At 44.5% G+C, this 19,673-nt stretch overlaps 1 protein-coding gene across 4 annotated transcripts in view; it reads right to left on the bottom strand.

Annotated features, from left to right (window-relative positions):
- Positions 1-19,673, bottom strand: part of PEAK1 (pseudopodium enriched atypical kinase 1) — a 523,641-nt gene that overhangs the window by 411,288 nt on the left and 92,680 nt on the right. For 3 of the 4 annotated variants that reach the window (XM_085643878.1, XM_085643881.1, XM_085643879.1), the window contains exon 2: positions 8,058-8,136. The exons of the other annotated variant lie outside the window; for it this stretch is intronic. The gene's annotated coding sequence lies outside the window, so the exon portion shown is untranslated. The remainder of the gene's footprint in view (positions 1-8,057; positions 8,137-19,673) is intronic. 4 annotated transcript variants of the gene reach the window in all.

Below are 19,673 nucleotides of genomic sequence, written 5' to 3'. Positions count from 1 at the left end.
GTCCAGCCAGCACTACATAAAACTCTCTAAATAAATACACACACACACACATATACACACTGAGAGATGAAACAGGTCTAGGGATCTGGGATTTGATATATACCAAACAACTGCTTTTCAAAAATAAAGTTCTAAACACAAGGTGCACTACTATGTAGAGAAGTTGCAGTCAACTGTATAGGAGTTAAAAAGAAAGATTCCTCATTATAAATGTTATTCACTCACAAGAATTTGTCTTGGGACAGGCATCATATAATCATTTGCTATGTAATTGAGCATATTAGGCATGCTGTCTGGGGTATTCTGGAAAAGTAAAGGCAAATGTCTACTGAAAGAAAGCACCTGGGTTAATTTGACCAAGGTCAGCCTCTGCTCCGGGCTCAGTTGTTCGATTCCAGACCTTGTAACAGAATTCATTGGTCAATGATTTAGTCACTGTGCCAGGGAAGAAGCAGTCAATACAAACCCAGCAGACTTGTCCTAGCTGTGAATCTCCACTCAAAGACAACCATGTCCAGAGTCCAGTATTCATCTCTGGTAGTGTCCTATATCCCAATCAGTACCTGATTTTGACACCTGGTATGAACTTCTGCATCCAAGCTTAGAGTCATTTCTTTCTCTACTTCGCTTCAATATCTGTTTCTAAATTGTGTTAGCTTGATTCCTTTACTTGACTTGTCATTTATGGTTTCTATTCTCCCAATCTATTCATTTATTTTCTGCTACTCTGCCTGCCTGTTGACCTTAAAGCAGCCTCCATTACCTAATTACTATAGATCCTTAACTGGACCCGGAGGACTCAGATGACCAGGATGACTTGATAGCTCCAGGACAATCTCAAATATCCCGGAATTTATCCCCATAAGAGCCAACTCCTGACAACTCCTGTGACAAAGCGACCAAACAACAAACTTCTCCGGGTAAAAGCAAACTTCACGCTGGTGGGAGGTAGAACATCAGTTATGGTGATGGCTCTGGATGATGTAAGGCAAGAGGGGAATAGAGGTGGTGTTGTCTCCGAATGTTTTAAAATCTGTCATCATAGTTAGCCATGCAATTACCAAGGATCACTTCACCTGAACAGGAGTACAAGAGTCCTCCTTCTATGTTGGCTATAATCCTTGGAAGGTTGGGGATCACAGCCTACCCATTATTCTACACACTACACACATGCTAACGAACCATCAATTTAGTAATCACATTACACAGCTCTGTAATAAGTGCACTATCTTCCCTAAGAGAATAGGTCTATGTATTGCGCATCACTGCTTCCATACTAAACACCCACAGTTTCTTCTGGACAAAGATCTAATTACAGACTAGGTAATAGCTTTGGCAAAGATATCAGACATGCCTGTGGGTGATGAATGCTTCTCTAAAATAATGCCTCCTCCAAATTCAGGTTAATTGCAGATTACTCTAATTTGATATCATTTCTATAGCCCTGCTATTCACAAGAGGCTGTATTTGCTACTTTCTATCTTGGCGAACACCTAGTTTAAAGATCTAGATGTTTTAGTACAACTGGTCTTAGATCCACAGTAGCACGTTTCATGCACTCTTTAGTGGATGTTCTAAGTGAGAGTGTGCACAGTTACCAGTAAATGGGTCTTCTGAGAACTCCCACGTTTGTGAGAAAGACTCAATTTCTTTATATAACAGCGAGAATTTATAAATTATGTATAGCTTTCCCTCCCATTAATCTAGCCTCGTATTAGGTTTCAGCTTTCTTTAACTATCCTGCCCCAAAATCACTCTGACCTAACTTAAATTCATCGTCTTTCTGTCTCAACCCTTGTGCCTAAAGAGTGTAAACTCTTCTTATGATCACAATGGATTTACTGTGCTGACCATAGTCATTCATCGAAATTACTCTTCTCTTCCTGCTACTTACTACTGTTGCTGGACTTCTAAACTTTCCAGTTGGGGAAGGCAATTAGAGTCCCTAAGAAGAAATAAACTTCGAGATGTTCTCCCAGGAGTTTCACCGAGTGATCCTGTAGGCTTCGGAGTCCATTGATAATAAAGGACTATCTGTGAACAGTAACCGAGACAGAGAGGTTTGGGGTTTCCTTAAAGAGCAACTAGAGTGTAGAGTCGAGAACAGCTATGGCATTTAATGGCAAGGTCCACAAAACCTTAGCTGAGAGCGTGCTCTAAACGTTTTATGCCGCAACATTGGGGAACCCCAGGGTAAAATACCTCACCAGCTGATCAGATGTGTGATGTAATGTGATTGCCTTATTTCAGTCCAGATGGCTCAGAGAAAATGTTCTTTTACATCAGAGAATTACTTCTCGGCAATGAAACAATAAATGTGGCCATATACTACCACTGCATTTAGATATCAGAACTGCAAACCGCCATTGTTAAGTGCAGAGCTCCAGCTAGGGCTGTGTTCTGTCCAACAGGTACAAGGACTTCCAATAAAGTGTCATACGTGTCTCACGGGCAGCCTCACCCAAGTACACGATGCCCTGCTTCAAATCTTGTGTTCTGATCCCAGTGCATAGGCAGAGGATCAGGTGCAGCGGGCTTTGGGGGGAAAGACACTTGGCACAGTATATGGGCGAAGTGTATACCGCGAACCCACAGCCCACGAGTACGCCCAAAGTAACGCCACGGGATCTGTGGATAGGGACACTGGTATCAGGACATGGTCGGAGCACAATGATACTTGGAATAAGGTTGAAACCATACAATAAAAAAGCCGGAGCAAATCACTGCAAAAAGTGTGGTACAGAGAAGGTACTTCAACATTTAAGGTGCAACATTTTATGGTTATGATATATTACATAAAAAACTAACTTGCACTCTTAGTCTGCCATACTGGTCTCTTAAACATGAGCTACAAACCACCACTCACAACACACAGCTCTGGTCAATTTATTCTTTGATTTTGTACCTGCTAAAACGTAGCCAGTTTTCTAAAATGACAGGATTAACATTAATATTGTTGACGTCCAAAGAACATTATTCATACTCAAAAGAGAGCCATAGAATACTACTATTCGCAAAATCAGGGTTAAATTCAACTTTATTTCTATCGACTAAGGACAGTGAAGGCAGAAGACAAACAACTGTTAGCAAAGGTATTGCAGAAAAGCTAAGATTCGTAGATTATAAGGAGGAAAAAAACTGCAACGAAAGACCACCTTGTAACAACTAAAAACATAAAAGCCAACAGCATATACAATAAAACTAATGCTCCTAGTCACACTAACCTGCTCTCCAAAGGTCTTTAATTCCTGGTTAAAAATAAGCTGGCCAGTTTATCTGATACATTGCACAGCACAAACACTTTACTAAATCTGGAGGCTGCATGAGACTGACATAAGGAGGCTAAGCTCCACTACAAGACCCCACTTCTCAGAACAAAACAGCAGATTCAGTACATAATTCGTTCATCTTTGAGACCTCAAAATGTACTAGTTGGTCTATACTACATAATGTATCGAGCTTTAGTTGACCTGTCGCTGCGGGATGAATTTTGTTTGTATGTAGCTATGAATTCCAAAATGGCGGAGCAACATGTTTTTTTTCTTTCATATTGGTTCCATGGGATATCACGCTCCAGAGGAGGTAGCGCAGAAATAACAGAGGAGCAAATGATTAACCATAGACTTTGTCGTTCTCACAAAAGAACACAACAGCTCCGGCATCCAGGCCCTGAAGCTTTGCAGAAAATAGAACTGCAAGACCTGTGTTCATCCAAGTGTTAAGGAAGGCTGCATACACAAACTGCCAAAACAAATACATACAAACATGTCCTCTACGTACATTGTGACATGTTCCCAACCCCTCTAGCAAGAATTAGGCTCGAGCCTAGGACTGGAGCTACACTGCAAATGAACCCAGCCCTACTGTAGGGGGGAAGTGAGTTAGGCTGCTCAGGTATTTAAAAGAAGTGGACATTTTGGCAAGAGCTATTTTAATGGTTGGTATATTTTGCAGTCTGTGTTTACACATGGAAATGCTCACAACGCAGCATTTTACTTATGTACAAATGTGGAGAAAAAAAGGGATTTGGGGGTCACAATGTTATCCAACATTTTAAGCAGATTTGCTTCAAACATAAACGTAGCAGTATTTAAAAAGTGAAAAGCACATACAAATAAAGAACAGTGCACCATAAGCACCCAGGGAGGGGAAGTCAGAGAACTGCCTAAATGTCAGTATCAAACAAGTATTGGCAAAGCCACCAGGTGTCCCTGTAAGATCTACTGGCTTTGCTTTTTTTTTTGGCGGTGCTATACAGTATCATCAAAAATAAAAAACAAAAATAGGCATGTTGGCGGTCTCATCATTCCGCTGGCACGTGCATGAGGGTGCATCATTCCACTGACGCGTGCATGTATCAGGGCACCGGCACTCAGCGGAATGACGCAGGCAATTTGGTTTAATTTTTTACTCACTGATTCAAGAAGGCAGATGTCACTTGGATGGGTAAATAAATAAAGTAAGATTTTTTTTAGCTCGAAACAGCCATTTTAAAAACCTAATAAAAAAATAGGAAAACAGGTGGTGGGGGAGTGGGGTGAAATGGAAGCGCAGGTGGGAGAGTAGAAGGGGAGAAGCACACATTGAAGCACATCAGGGGTAGCAAGCACTATATAAATGCAAACCTTTTTCCCTCTTCTATCCCTCCCCTACCCTTCCCAATCCAAATAACTGAGTAACATAGCCACCATTCAAATTACTTTCATATTTCACTATACTAATTCATCACTAATCCTTTATGGGTTTCCGGAGTAGTGTGCTACTCGCCGAAAAAGAGCTTGGATACCTTGTCAGGGGTAGTAAGCGCTATATAAATGCAATTACAATACAATACAAAAGGAAGATACACATACAGAATCATACGAGCAAGAAAGAGCGACACAGAATGTTGAGGGGGGAGAGAAACACAAGGACAAGTGAAAGAGCAACACTGAGCAGAGGAGGATAGACTGCTGGAAAACCCATGCACCCGTGGAGTGCTTGTGCAAGAGAGAGCGGCGCAGCGGTGAGGTGGGGGGAAAAAAGCACCCAGAGGAGAACAAGCAAAACGGAGCAGGTGGGGGGAAAGAACCACATGAGAAAGACAACTGGAAAGCCCATGCATTCTTGTGGAGTGCTTACGCAAAAAGAAACAAGTATTGGCATAGCCAATAGGTCTCGCCTTTGGGACCTTATAAGGGTTTAGCCAGAGCTATTGGCTTTGCCAGTGTTTTGAAGTTACATTGCAGAACAGTCCGGCTGCTAGATAGATTTTCCTGGCTGAACTGGGAGAGCATCACAAAAAGACAATTAAGCACATTTAAAATGGTCCTAAGTAGGAAAAAAGCTCAGTGAGTTAAATGCCCGCTGCTAACATCTGCTATGGTCAACTATGTCACAGTGCAAGAGCAAAACGAACCCAACGTTTCATCTTTCCCAGGTCAGTGAAGGTACTGTTAAATTGGGTAACAGAGACTGGAGTAGTTTAAAGAATAGCAAATGTCAGGTATAGGTGTTCTAGAAAAAAATGTTGCTGGAATGAGGCACTCAAATAGGTAAGATAGCGTTGGTTACCTTTTTGTATCATCCATCAGACCACCTGGATAATCCTAGTGTGGTAATAAAGCCTTGGTAATGAAGAGACACCAGAATCAGTTGCATGCCTGCTGCCAGGCTGGTGTTCTTTATGGCCCCTTAAAGGGGATTACTTCATCCAAATTGATTTCTCAAAAGTCTATAAAAGCATGCACACATGGTAGAAATGGAAAAGGCCAGGGAAGCCCTGTGCCTGAATAAACTAATCATAACTATTGCAGGTTGTATATTCACCTTCACTAGAAACGCAAGAATTCTCAAAAAGTCCTGACTCTGACGCGGGGCTACTAATGAGGTCCGACTGTTAAACACAACCTGGCCGAAGGGGTGTGCCAAAATTATTTAACTGCGTAATCTCTGACAGAAATCAATTGTGCAGTAATGCAATACATGTGAAGTGTGCTGAGCTGCCAAGGTGCTCTCCCGGGGCTCACTGGATTAGATTCTACACAAATGCTAAAACGTGAAAAATTGAAGACAGCGTGCTATAAACCACTTAGTTTCATAGCGCCTCACTCTGCTTTATGTCGGCTGTCTGGTAATGGTATTACACCAGGAAGCGATCTTTGTGCAAATCAATCAATGCTGCAGCAGCTCTTCACAGTCCAGTCAGCTGTGCAGCAATACAAAAATAAATTAATAACATGTACATACATACTAAAAGCTTCTAGAGCATGCTGCTGAGAGGCGTGCCTACCGTGGAGTTGTGCCCTCTCCTCAGATCTCCCTCCGCATACTTCCCCGCCCTTACTGCCGAGGTGTAATCCAATCAGCAGCCAATCTCTGCGCATGTACTGCTGATGTCACTTGATTAGCATATGTCGTTCTAGAGGAAACCCATCAAGTACCTAATTGAATTACGAGTACGGGCGGGGGAAGAGGTGGCAAAAAGAAACAGGAATCCAAGCCGGACAGCTGCAGGCATATATTTCTCAAGGTCAGTCTCGTACTAAATACTATTAATATGAGTGCTGCACGGTTTCAAAGCCCTTACTCACATCAATGTGCCACTTTGTACAATAGTATACACCCTTGGACAAAACGGGTGGAAAAACAGCCTTTTGTTAAAAATCTCATTTGAGCGCATGCTGCATTTTAAAAAAGTGATTTGAGCAAGGCTCAGCCGCAACATTTCAGATCAGTGCTAAGGTACCTATTAAGCGAGGAAACAGCCCGACGCATGTGTGAAAAGCATTGAGATTTTCGAAACACGGTAAACACCGCCATTACAAGCACAGCCAAAACCTCGTGTGCCCCAGTGGGCGTGGGCAACTGTGAATGGGGAAACAGCCCAAGCAGGAAGCGCGCGACCGCTGCGCGCACTGAGCAGCAGCGCGTGCCATGGCCACTGGGCCGAGGAAAAGTAGAAACAGAAAGAGTGGTGCGCGCGAGAGCGAGCAGCAGGCTATCTGTTTCCAATTACGATAATTGGAAATAGATGCCGCTCTGTGCGTAACCGCAAGCCCTAGGCGGTGGCTGGTTACATTTGCTGGGAACGGCGGGACATGCACCCGCCTTTACCCAATTGTGTGCTGTCTTTTAAGGAAGACGCACGCAAACACCAATCGAAATATTGCAGGAAAAACAGCCACAAGCACGAGCTTGTGAAAAGTGCTGGTCAGCTCCAAGAGACCCTCTCCCTAGAGCAGCGCATGCGCGCTGCACTAAGGCTCGACTTAAAAAGGTCGTGACCTAAACTTGAGCAGTGGACGGACACAAGTAAGTAGTTTATGCTCCAGGGAGGGGCAAACAAGATGGATCAGGCAAGCCATCTAATTAAAGGCAATCAAATGAGACGGACAGTAACGTTAACTAATGCTAGTGAATGGGTGGGTGGGGTTAAAGCCCTTTAACTTCTTGGTAAGCTTGCACTGTCTGGTAGGCTAGTCCTAAAAATTAGCACATGGACAGAATCAAGTCAAGAAGCAGTGAAGATTAAGGACAAAACAATTACAAAAACATACAAATGTGTTATTTAGTTTTTGTGGCCCTATAGCCATTTCTCTTCACACAGTAGAAAGTCAAGTATGGTACAGTACACCCATGTACAGTATCACCCAGCAGGAGTCGAGCTACCAGTCACTAGAAAGTGGAGCTGTTAGGCGGGTGGATGGGCAAGGGAAGGACTAACAGCAGCAGGTCTCTCTGATAAAGGGTTCGTTATTTGCCACTCGTGCTGCGCTAGGGCCGCCTCCTTGAGTTGGACCGCACTCTGGCTTTTCTTGGAGCAGCAAAATGGATGGGGCCCTCAGACAGAGCTCCAGAGAGGAGATCCATCGCGAACTCTCCGTACACAGAATTAAAAGGGTTTATAGCGCTACCAAGAGAGGTGGTCCGTGGTATGAGTGGTCAGACAGTGGACTGGGTGCACTAATATCAGTCTTTTCACACTATAGCCATATTAAATGCACTATTTTACCCACGTGTCACTCCCAGCTTTCTTTAGCCCATCGTCATGCAAGCAACACATCACTATCGCTTACCTGGTGTTCACCGAGAGCTGCACAGCCACAGAAGGAAGAGCTCAGCAATCTAACACGAGCCTCAATCAAGAGCAGCGGCCTGGAAATCAAAGAGATACAAGAGAAACGTTCAAGCAGAGCGCTTTAACAGAGAAGGAGCAAGCGGGTCAGACACCCAATCACTGCATCTGTAAGTACTCTGTGAAAGGGTGAAGGCCCTCTTTGACGCGCTAGAGAAAGCGAGGCATGCTCACCTGCGTGCACTGCCTCATTTCACACAGCCCGGCATGCTCACATGCCTTCATCTTCCTCTCTTGGATTATTTATTTGAGGTTGAGCTCAGGAGATGACTTTGTTGAACATTACTAGGCGTATTATAGCGAATTAAATTAGCAGTATTGAAGCCTCCTTGTCAACAGCAAGCATCGGACTCCATCATGCTGAGCGGATACGTTATGAGCTCTTCATAAGGAGCGGGAAACACAGAAGTGTTTACTTTGAGACATAACAAGGTAAACCTGATTGAACGGTTCCAGAAAGCAAAGAACTTCACATCGCATGATGGGCATACTGGACTTTGATGATTGCGGGAAATGTCTAACTAGATTCATAGCACTTTTGACTGTGCTACATCCACAAGTCCTGGGATGTGAGCATTCCAGCTTCCTCCTTGAGCCCAGGTTAGACAAAATGGGGCATGCTATGGTCCCAACACTCCAAGCAGAGCAGAAAGGTGCAGCGCCCCTCCTCATACAACCAATGGCATAAACATCGAGTAGAACTTAGCTACTTGTACTTCCAATGGAACCCATGCAACAAAAACGCGGTGGAACTGGGTTTTTTAGTCTGTTAGTGGCACCCAAGGTTGGCAAATACAGTGGAACCGAGATGTCTAACCCTCTAATGAACACTGTGATACAAAGGATGCAACAGAACACTGCTACCCAAAAGACTAATGGAATTCAGGAGAAAATTAAGAAATTCACTATAATCGGGCAATCTAACCTTTTAAATTGAACCCATGATGAAAATATGGAATAGAAGGGTAACAACCAATCTTTTATTACACCTGAGTTCGCATTCAGCCTTCAAATTGAATGCAGCAGAACTCTGTACAACGGAGCTATTCAGCATCCTGATCATACTCTTGAACAAGCCTAGGCAAAGCCAATCATTTTGAAATTGTGATACAGAAAATATTTTTTACGCCCTTCACTGACACATACAGCATAGAATAGATGCAACACAAAGAATCAACGTTGCACACTCATACATTCAGAAGGGTACAGCATATGTAGAGGCATGTGCAAGCTTCCCTCACATACATAGAACTGTTAAAACAGAGACAGTTGTCGGGTAGGTTTCACCTGCACGTGATCATCTTTGAGTTCTTAAAGTGGACGGCCTCAAAGTGGGTAAAAAAGATGAAAAGGACTCGGTGAGAGCCAAAGGAGGGCTGTGTTGCAATAGGAGAAAGTAAATTCAGTCGAGAAAGGAGTTTATATTACAGTTGTACAATGTTCAAGGCCCCATCCGAGGTGGAAAGCACAGCTCTAAACTGCCTTTGCAGCTCGTTGTGTCAAGTTCTCAATGCCTCACCTACAACTTTCAGATGCCAAATACAGCATATAAAGACCAGAGCAGTGGGGCTATTTTGCTGCACTGTAGCAAGGTTTCAAGGACACCTCTTGTGTTGAGATATGGAGGATACATTTCGCAATGGCAAATCTTGAGTAACATGTCAAGTGCTCGATGTCCCAAGTAGAGCACCATTTCAAGTTCTCAATGTCTCACCCAATGTATTACTTTTAAATGTCGCCTCTGATATATTGTGCCTCAATGCAAAGGTTATCTCTGGAGTATTGAATTGGGATCAGCATTACACCCATGCAGTGCTGTGTCGAGTTTTGGAGGGCTCATAGGGCATGTTACATACAGTTTGGAGGCACAGTAGCAGCAGCAGTGATATGTATAAGTAAATAATGCATGCATGTTGGGCTGGAAAGAGCTTGTGTTCCAAACACACGAAATATGACATCTACATATGTGATGCAGCCATACATCGAAAGCACAAATATGCTTATGTTTGGGTTCCTTGTGCCATCTGTGCTCAGCAGCACACCAACCCCGCTTTACCAGCTGCCACAACCTTCATGCTTGTGAGAAGGACCGACACTCATGGTGAATCTTCATGCACAGTCTACGATGATTCAAATCTGAAATCATGGTTTAAAAGAGTTATGAATATTGCTCCATGCTCCTGTCTAAGCATACCAACAACATTTTAAAATGTCAGAAGAGGAAGGTATCGAGCCAGACAACCTATCCAGAACCTTTTCAGATTTAAAAAAACTTGGAGTAGAGACAGAGAAGCCAAGTCTTAGGAGGCCAGATCAGGAGCAGCCTTGACCTATGAACTGTAACAGCGGCTAAAGTGAGGGCAGGAGAGGGAAGAGGAGAAGAGGACTCCATTAGATGAGAAGGAGAAGAGGTGAAAGCAAGAGGCAGTGAGGGAAGAACTGAGAATAGATCAGGAGGAATGTGCAACACTGAAATGAGGTTAATTATAAAATGGGGCTAAGGGGATTTTGAGGCGATGAGAATGAGTACATGAGGCCGATTGCTGAGTGAGTGAAAGAGGAGGGGTGGATCTGAGGCAAGGTTAAGATGAGATCGAGGGTAGATTTAGTCTAGGCGAAATTGAATTGAGGTTTAGGCAGCACTCGGTCTTGAGGGGGTCTGGACAGAGGGGCACACGGTCTTGAGGTGGTCTGGACAGAGGGGCACTCGGTCTTGAGGTGGTCTGGACAGAGGGGCACACAGTCTTGAGGTGGTCTGGACAGAGGGGCACACGGTCTTGAGGTGGTCTGGACAGAGGGGCACACGGTCTTGAGGGGGTCTGGACAGAGGGGCACTCGGTCTTGAGGTGGTCTGGACAGAGGGGCACACAGTCTTGAGGTGGTCTGGACAGAGGGGCACACGGTCTTGAGGTGGTCTGGACAGAGGGGCACACGGTCTTGAGGTGGTCTGGACAGAGGGGCACACGGTCTTGAGGTGGTCTGGACAGCGGGGCACTCGGTCTTGAGGTGGTCTGGACAGCGGGGCACTCGGTCTTGAGGTGGTCTGGACAGAGGGGCACTCGGTCTTGAGGTGGTCTGGACAGAGGGGCACTCGGTCTTGAGGTGGTCTGGACAGAGGGGCACTCGGTCTTGAGGTGGTCTGGACAGAGGGGCACACGGTCTTGAGGTGGTCTGGACAGCGGGGCACTCGGTCTTGAGGTGGTCTGGACAGAGGGGCACACAGTCTTGAGGTGGTCTGGACAGAGGGGCACACGGTCTTGAGGTGGTCTGGACAGAGGGGCACACGGTCTTGAGGTGGTCTGGACAGCGGGGCACTCGGTCTTGAGGTGGTCTGGACAGCGGGGCACTCGGTCTTGAGGTGGTCTGGACAGAGGGGCACTCGGTCTTGAGGTGGTCTGGACAGAGGGGCACTCGGTCTTGAGGTGGTCTGGACAGAGGGGCACTCGGTCTTGAGGTGGTCTGGACAGAGGGGCACTCGGTCTTGAGGTGGTCTGGACAGAGGGGCACTCGGTCTTGAGGTGGTCTGGACAGAGGGGCACACGGTCTTGAGGTGGTCTGGACAGCGGGGCACTCGGTCTTGAGGTGGTCTGGACAGAGGGGCACTCGGTCTTGAGGTGGTCTGGACAGAGGGGCACTCGGTCTTGAGGTGGTCTGGACAGAGGGACACTCGGTCTTGAGGTGGTCTGGACAGAGGGGCACACAGTCTTGAGGTGGTCTGGACAGACTAGTGTGAGTTTGACAGCAGAGCGATTTTGAAGCTGAGGTGAGCAGGTGGTGAAGCGTAGGTGAAGTTGAGGGGGAGGCCAGGGTTGAGGAAAGGAGACTAACTTGAGGGTCAGGGGGCTGGTTAAAGTTGGGTTTAGACTGAGGTGCTGAGGGGTGAGACTGAGGCGAGGGTGAAGCATAGATGAGAAAAGATTGAAGCTGAGCTTGTTGATTTCAGGGGCAGATCTGCATGATTAATGCACTCTCCTCTCCAGAGGCCTCATACAGCAAACTGTCATGAATGGAAAAGAATCAGCAAACAACACACCTGGCAGCAGCCAGGAGGACACATTCCCAACTACAAATACAACTTCCAATAAAACAAACTGATATATTATGTAGCAGTTGGACTCAGCCGCATGTACATTGTAACACAAGGTGAAGGGATGTGGATGAATCTGTCCCAAGCACGCAGACTGTCGCAGTTTGTGTTTGGCAGGAGGCGAGGCTAAACGTAGGAACTACTTGAACAGAATGGGTGTACCCTCTGAGATAGCACGTGTGAGAAACACAGCTAATCCCATGTAGAGTCTTAAAGATTAATGAGAGAGGCAATCAGTCTATTGTTACAAAATGGACCTGGTGTGTACGGTGCCTCTGGTTTCTTCCACAGCCATAGTGGTGTCTCTAAGCTCTCTGTTTATTTAGGTGCAGTCATGCTTTGTCGTGGCTGACAGCTGCTGAGTCTTAATTGGGCTCAGAATTAGGTTACATGTTCCCAAAAGGCTGTGGAAACATGTGTGTGGCATACAGATGTGGGGATATTTTCGGATATGGAGGGTCAGGTTTTTGGGCTAGTTCCTGCCCAGGACCAAATCATTGTTTGCACTTGAACTTCAACACTGGCTCGGGCCTGGGAATAGGACAGACTGATTCAACTCGATGCCTACCCCACGCAGGCAATGGCGTAACGAAACTTGAGGGCCCCCCCATGCAAAGCACATGCAGGAGGTGCCCCCATGCTGGCCACCCAGTGGCCTGTCGGTGCCAGAGGGCCCCCCCACCCCCGAGGTTGGGGGCCTCCCCCACCGTGGGGCTATGGTGGCTCTTGTTATGCCGCTGCGTACAGGATATCGGTCCCTGCTCCTAGGCACAGATATGCTTTCTACAGGTTTGAAGGATGGTCTGGGGTAGGGTCACGAGCGCAAATTGACGCGATGACTGATGCTGCTATTGCTACTGCCCGCTCTCTTTCTTGCCAACATTGTGCGCACTCTTCTCAGCCAGCGAATCCCAGGTACTCACCTAAAGGTAGAGAAGGTAAGGTGCCAGAGATGGAGCGGAAGAGAAACCATCCCACAAAAATCTCCACACCCTCACTTATTGCTACATCACACCTAGCAGAGCAAAGGCTAAAAACGAAGGCCCGTCTTTCGGCTTCCTTGTCTCCCTATCCTCGTCTCGAACGTGTGGGGTGGGACTAAAAGCACAAATCTTGTAATCTATATACTGTTAGCCCCGAGCTGTACCTTTCCGCCTCTGTCTAGTATCATCTTTGATATGTCACACAGATGTCCAGATATGTCACACAGATGTCCAGCCGGAGAACCATCAAGTAGCACCAGCTACTACTCTTTCACGTGCCCCGGCCACCAGCGTACAGCGCCATCCAGGCCTTCCTGTCCAACACATGTTGCAAAGCGGCACCAATGTCCTTCCTGAACCCCACTGAGCTCATTGTGCAGTTCAGTTGCTCCCAGTTTCACATGTCAATATCCTGGATAATGTTATCTTGTCACGCTCACCCAGGAAGCCTTCTGCTCACTGGAGGGTGCATCGTGCACAGTTTTAACATGTGCAATTAGAATCAAATAGCACTCAATCTGCAGCCCAAAACATTTCATAAGTTGAATCTTAATGTACGTATTTGCCTGTCTAACATACGCAGGTCTGTTTATGGAGACAGCCAGTAGAGCAATAGGTGTGTGCGTGGTACTACACATATGTGAAGAGGCTGCAAATATGTTGTATGTAGTAACATAAGATTTCCCACAATATTTAATGAAATGATCCTTAAACAATCTGCTCGCGTAGCTGAACATTATATGGTAATTATATATATATATATATATGGGTATTATGTGTCACAAGACAGTCTATGCCGAGATGTTTGTATTTCCAACACGAGATTTACATATGGTTTTCATAGGTCTGTGGATTAGTGATGTTTTGCTATTGCACTAGAAATAGTTTAAGAGTAGAAACACCCTCCAGGGCTCTGCGGCACATTTCTTTTTAGGAGTGGTTCATGTGAGGTCATGAATTTTCAATGAAACAGGCTATCAAGTAAACCTATCATCTCAGTCTATGAAGAGAATCATGCAGCGGAGCAGCTCTTCCCAGACACAGGCAGATGCGCTTGATCAATCCTCGGAAAAATTTACTCCAGATCCTAGTGGGGGTTTAGCCGTGAAGTCCACAGAAGCCACAACAACGTGGACATGGGATGCTGAAAGATTTATCCCGTTGTAAACGGAGCAGAATGCAAACGGAGGAGGCAGAGAGGGGCAGAGATGCTCCTGGGCTTGAAGACCATCTCTTAGTTACCCTAAAAGAGATAACGCTCTCACAACACAACTGTGGTTGGATGAAGGTATTTCTGCAAGAGGTGATGTGATGAACAAGCCGACAGCCTGGATTGAGACAAACCTGCAACAAGCATTTGCAATGAACTAGGTCTCGCAATTGCGAGATTTTGAGCTATTGGCATTGTAAATCACAATGCCTTTTATGTTTTAAAAACCTGCAATAATAAAAGGCACTGTCCCTTACAATACCAATAGGTCAAAGTTTCTAAAATGCAAGACCTATTGCACTGGAAATGCTTGTTGTTTACAAGCGCCCCATGCTGTGCTTTCACGTTAGCAGAGGTCACGCCCCTTTCATTAAGTGAGCCATGTGTAAAGAAAGGTCCACAGCCGCTATTAAAGTGAAAGCGCAGTATGGTACGCTTTACAAAAAAAAAGCATGTGTTCGTCAAGTTGACAAACAAATGTTTTTTTTGGTAAAAGTGCCCTGTGAAAGCACGCATGACGCATTGAATGTTGCAGGAAAGTATGTTGTGCCTGCCGTAGGAGAAACTCATTAGAGAAAATAGTGTTTACAAACTAAATAAGAGTACCATGTAACAACAGAAGTAAAATGGCCAGTCCTCATGGGAGGTTACAAATCAAGACAAGGCGGTACTAAAGAGGGACTAACAAGCCTATTAACGAATCAGCAGCCAGCATTTACGAAGGACAATGACACAAGCCAATGACAAATATGGAGGGGGGGAGGGGGAGTGGGCGGGGCTTCAAGTCCATACTCCAATACAGCATGCCTCGTTGAGCAACGCATGCGCTGCCCAGGCTCGACCTAAAAACTGCAGGGAATGTGAAAATTCATATTGTAGTCTTCTTTACTGCAGAACCCAGAGAAGAAGACTGTCTTCCTGTTTACTTATGTTGTGCTAACCATATTCTTTTAAAGCGCATTCAGTTGTTACAAGCTAAAAGCAGAACACATTCGCAACTATATTAATGTAGCAAACCCAAAGACTGCTGTCCATGCAAGTGCTTCTAACATCATCAAAGCACTTCCAGACTGTGCCATAAATAAGAAAACATTGGAACAAGGAGAACCATTCCAATTGCAGGAGCAGCTGACCATCGCTGAATGCTTCATTTGTGAGCGAATCACATGCTGGCGCTGATACTGAGAAACAACAGAGCTGATGTCCCAGGCATCGCTGAAGGCATCAAGAGATATTTTTGAAACTGAACACGATGCTTGGTGTCTTAGACCCTTTTATTGAGCTATTACTCATCAGTTTCTTAACCAAGTTATTACAGGAAATGATCAGGAGTCAACCCAGAGTTAAAAATGTCACAATTATACTCATTGTTTATTCATTGCTGACAGTAATTACATTCATTATTCAATGTTTGCTTTTTTACAGAAATGGAGTGTTCGCCAAGGCTTGCATCATTCATTATATCTTTTTTTCCTGTTTATCACCTTATTTATGCTAGATTTGTTAATTTACTAGGACTGTGGGAACATCTCTTTCTGTCTTAGAGGTACAACGGTAAATTACATTTACTTCAGTCTGCAATTTTTCTGCTACCTGGACAAAAAAGTGCTAGCTTACTGACCTCTTTGTGCTACACAAATTATTTTCTTCTTGGCGTCACTGGCCAGCTGAGAGTCCATGAAGAAGTGCTCCCTCTCTAAGCATCCCTCAGTCACTGGCAGCAGAGAGGGGCTTACGAGTGAATGAAAGGGAACTGTAATATTGCAACTAAGGTGTGCTGGGATGAGACATAAGCAGAATTACCGCTATGGGCAATAATGTTTTTTAGTGTACACAGAACTATCTGGTACTGTTCATATATCACTAACTGTAGTAAAGCACTAATTACGCCGGCATATTAAAGAAAGGGATTGATTAGAACTAATACTGTATTAAGATGGAGGCCAAACTTGAACAATGTTGTAAATGTAAGAAGTTCTAATGGTACTCAGAAAAGAATAATGAAGAAGAACAGAACTTCCAAGCCCTTATAAAAGAACCTGAAGGAGAAGAACCAAACCAGGCAACCTCCAAAAGGAGCCAAAACCAGACAGCAGACTTAGGAAAAGGTTACAAGAGACTCCCATTCATGGAAATACAGTGCCAGAAGGAAATCACCATCAGAAAATAACTGCACCAACACAGCAAGGAAAATAATGAGGGCCACAGACATGGTTTCTGTAAAATGATGTCCCTCAGAAAGACAATTATTTTTGAATAGTGCCGATTCTGCACGGTGTACTAAAATGCCAAATCAGGAACCATAAAAAGACCAAGCATTATTGAGTCATCCATGAAGAACCACATGAACATGAACTAAGTAATTCCTGTAAGGTATTGTGTAACGACCTGGCCAAGAGCCTCTGAGCCGTAAAATGTGATACCAGATACTGATCCATCAGATTGTCATTGGTTTATGGCATTACATGGCCAGTAGATATAGAGCCATTAAACAACTATCGCATTCATGCCACGATATGGCCATCAGATACCAAGCCATAAAATGCCCACATCTTATGTCATGAAAGTGGTGTAAGCTTTCTAGTGTCCCTTTTATGGAACCAGGGTCATGTCTGTAGGGAGCAGGTATGAAGTGCCTCAGGGAAAGGTTTACTTCTTGCTGAGGAAATGAAAAGTTGTAAAGATTCTCTAGAAAGCCAAGGTGGACCTGACTTTGACCCGGGCAAAAGGCATGTGTCAGAGTATGGTCCAGAGTGTTGTATTCTGGTCTGTTTATCAGCGCATATACAGCATAACCTATAAAGAACACAACAGGGTCAAACGAAGTAGTGAACAAGGATAAGACATTGCTACACAAATGGATACAGATTAAATAAAAATGTCTTCTTTTTTTTGTAACGCGGTGAAAGAGTTTTCTCAAAGTCAATTCTGTATTTGTAACTAAAACTGAGCTGCAATAAAAGTTGGAGTGTACAGGAGTTTGAAGATCAATTACATGTCCTAACGTTACTGATACTCGGTCACAAAATGCCTTTCAAACACTGCAAGAAACCCTGCTGTCATTAAGGTGCTGTGCATGGAACTCCAAATAGATATTGTGCCATGAAATAATAACCCAATACTGCGCTAGGTAGGTAATGTCCACAGCCAGGCTGTGGAACTCTCTTCCGTTACATCTTAGGACTATACCCACCCTTTTTGCCCTTAGAAAGGAACTCAACACCTGGCTGTTCAGAAATTAGCTATACCTCAGCATAGTATGTTCCTGAAAGTGCCAAGACACCCACGGGTAGACGAGCGCTAAACTAGTTTCAATAACATAACAGCCACTGTGCCATGAAATCCCCATATGATTCTGATTCATGCACTGATCCATACAATCCCCTAGAGATACTGAGCCATGATTTTCAGATTAGATACCAAACCATGAAATGGCCAATCATCACTATGCCAAGAAATGATGTTTGCATACTAAACGTTGGAGTGGGGCAAGGAAAGACCTAGCTGGAGCGCACCAAAGCCCCACTCCGCACAGAGGAGGTCTCAGAATATCCACAATTGTTATTGTTATAATTACCGAACATGTCCATAGAGCACCACCGTCACTTGTGCGACCTCATATCTCTTCACCGAGTTAATCGCATTGCAGACTACAGCATGGATGGCTCATTTAGAGAAAGGCTTTTCACTATTCAGGGTCTGAGGAATCTGATCTAGGAAAAATAGGAACACTTTGTGTTTGGTAGACATCTCATCTGCTATGAATTCCGGGGATGCTTATATAAATTTGCAGCAACAACAACAAGGTGATGGATGGAATGCTTGAATTAATCTCAGCCACTGGCAATGGCTCTGGACTCCAGTCCATCATTTTTTACCCACCATTCCGCTCTAGATAAAGGCCCACCTCATGCAAATCAGTACCGACCTTGCTACTCATGGGCTTAGTCTGTCTCCGAACTGCTGGGCAAGGTACTGTCCGGAGGGGACTTTGCCTGGCAGTTCGGAACAGACCATCCATCACCTTGTTGTTGTTGCTAGATAAATTTCTATGCAAAATTGGACACTTTAAAATTTCAAAATCCTGGCACATGATGCAAATTTTTATAAAGTTGCTAAAGAAAAGCAATGTGGTGGCCACCAAACCCTCCCTAAACAGACCTTCACGTGTTTTGCACTGAGAGGTATTTTCTTCTTGTTCCCCTGGCAGCCAAAACAAATCCGCAGTATATACTAAAGTAATTCTCCAAAAGCAATAACATTCATAGTTCTTGGCAGAAATTTAATGAAATTAAAAAATATTAGTTCAGTAAAAATCAAGTTGTTTTGAACAGGCACTAAGCAGAAAGTCTAATAACTTGTTCCTTAAGTGTATCTGCTTTGGTAAGAGAACATGAAGTGGTCCTCTAATTTAAGGAGTCCCAGCATTCAGGATATGGGGCATGTTGAGTGCTGTCTTAGTGCTCAAGTTGATGATGGTCCCCAGGAGGCTAAAGTTCTGGACTTACCCAAATTTTTAGTTACTGGGGAAATCGAGTTACCTTCCGCATGTCTCTGTTGCCTTCCCTGAAAAATATGTGACCTTTTCATACTTCTGTCTAAAGAATTGTCCATGTGGTCAGAGCTTCAGTTTGTTTCCAGTAGATCAAGGTATCGCATTAGCTTTATATTTCCAATTGCATACAACTGGTTCTGAAACTTCGTAATATTGATGAATCTATCCAGAACTTTCTTCTACAACAGAAGATCATCACACATTTGCGTTACTCTACTATGAACCCTTTTGCCGACCAGCAAGTGATATTCTTTGTTGATTTGAACACCTGACTTCACCATAACTGTATCGGCACACCAACAACATATACGTACGGTTTTTACACATTTTTCATCCATGTGAGGTCACTGTGTAAGGATACGGCAGGGCATGGGTTAGACTAATGATTTTATCCACCATGAACCTCTGTACTCTTAAAACTGAATCAACCAAGCCCTGGGTGGACACGTTGATAGATAGGGGAGGGGGACGAGATCGTTTGGGCCATTTTTACTGATCCAATACATAGGTGGTTGTATTAATTGGAGATGTGGGAGTCCTATAAGTCAATCTTTCAGACCCGTGAATGCAAATTAGGTGTCCAGGCTACTGCTGTGGATAAATGAAAAAACTGGCTTGTTTGTCACCAGATTAACGTGGTCCTGCACCCTGTGGTGAACTCACCCTACCATACTGCAACATCAGATACTTGCTCACAATTCAACAACACAATAAAGAGCAAC

Source organism: Triturus cristatus, chromosome 3_1 (genome assembly GCF_964204655.1).
Source record: "Triturus cristatus chromosome 3_1, aTriCri1.1, whole genome shotgun sequence".
Taxonomy (NCBI): Eukaryota; Metazoa; Chordata; class Amphibia; order Caudata; family Salamandridae; genus Triturus; species Triturus cristatus.
This window is presented reverse-complemented; position numbering and strand designations above follow the sequence as displayed.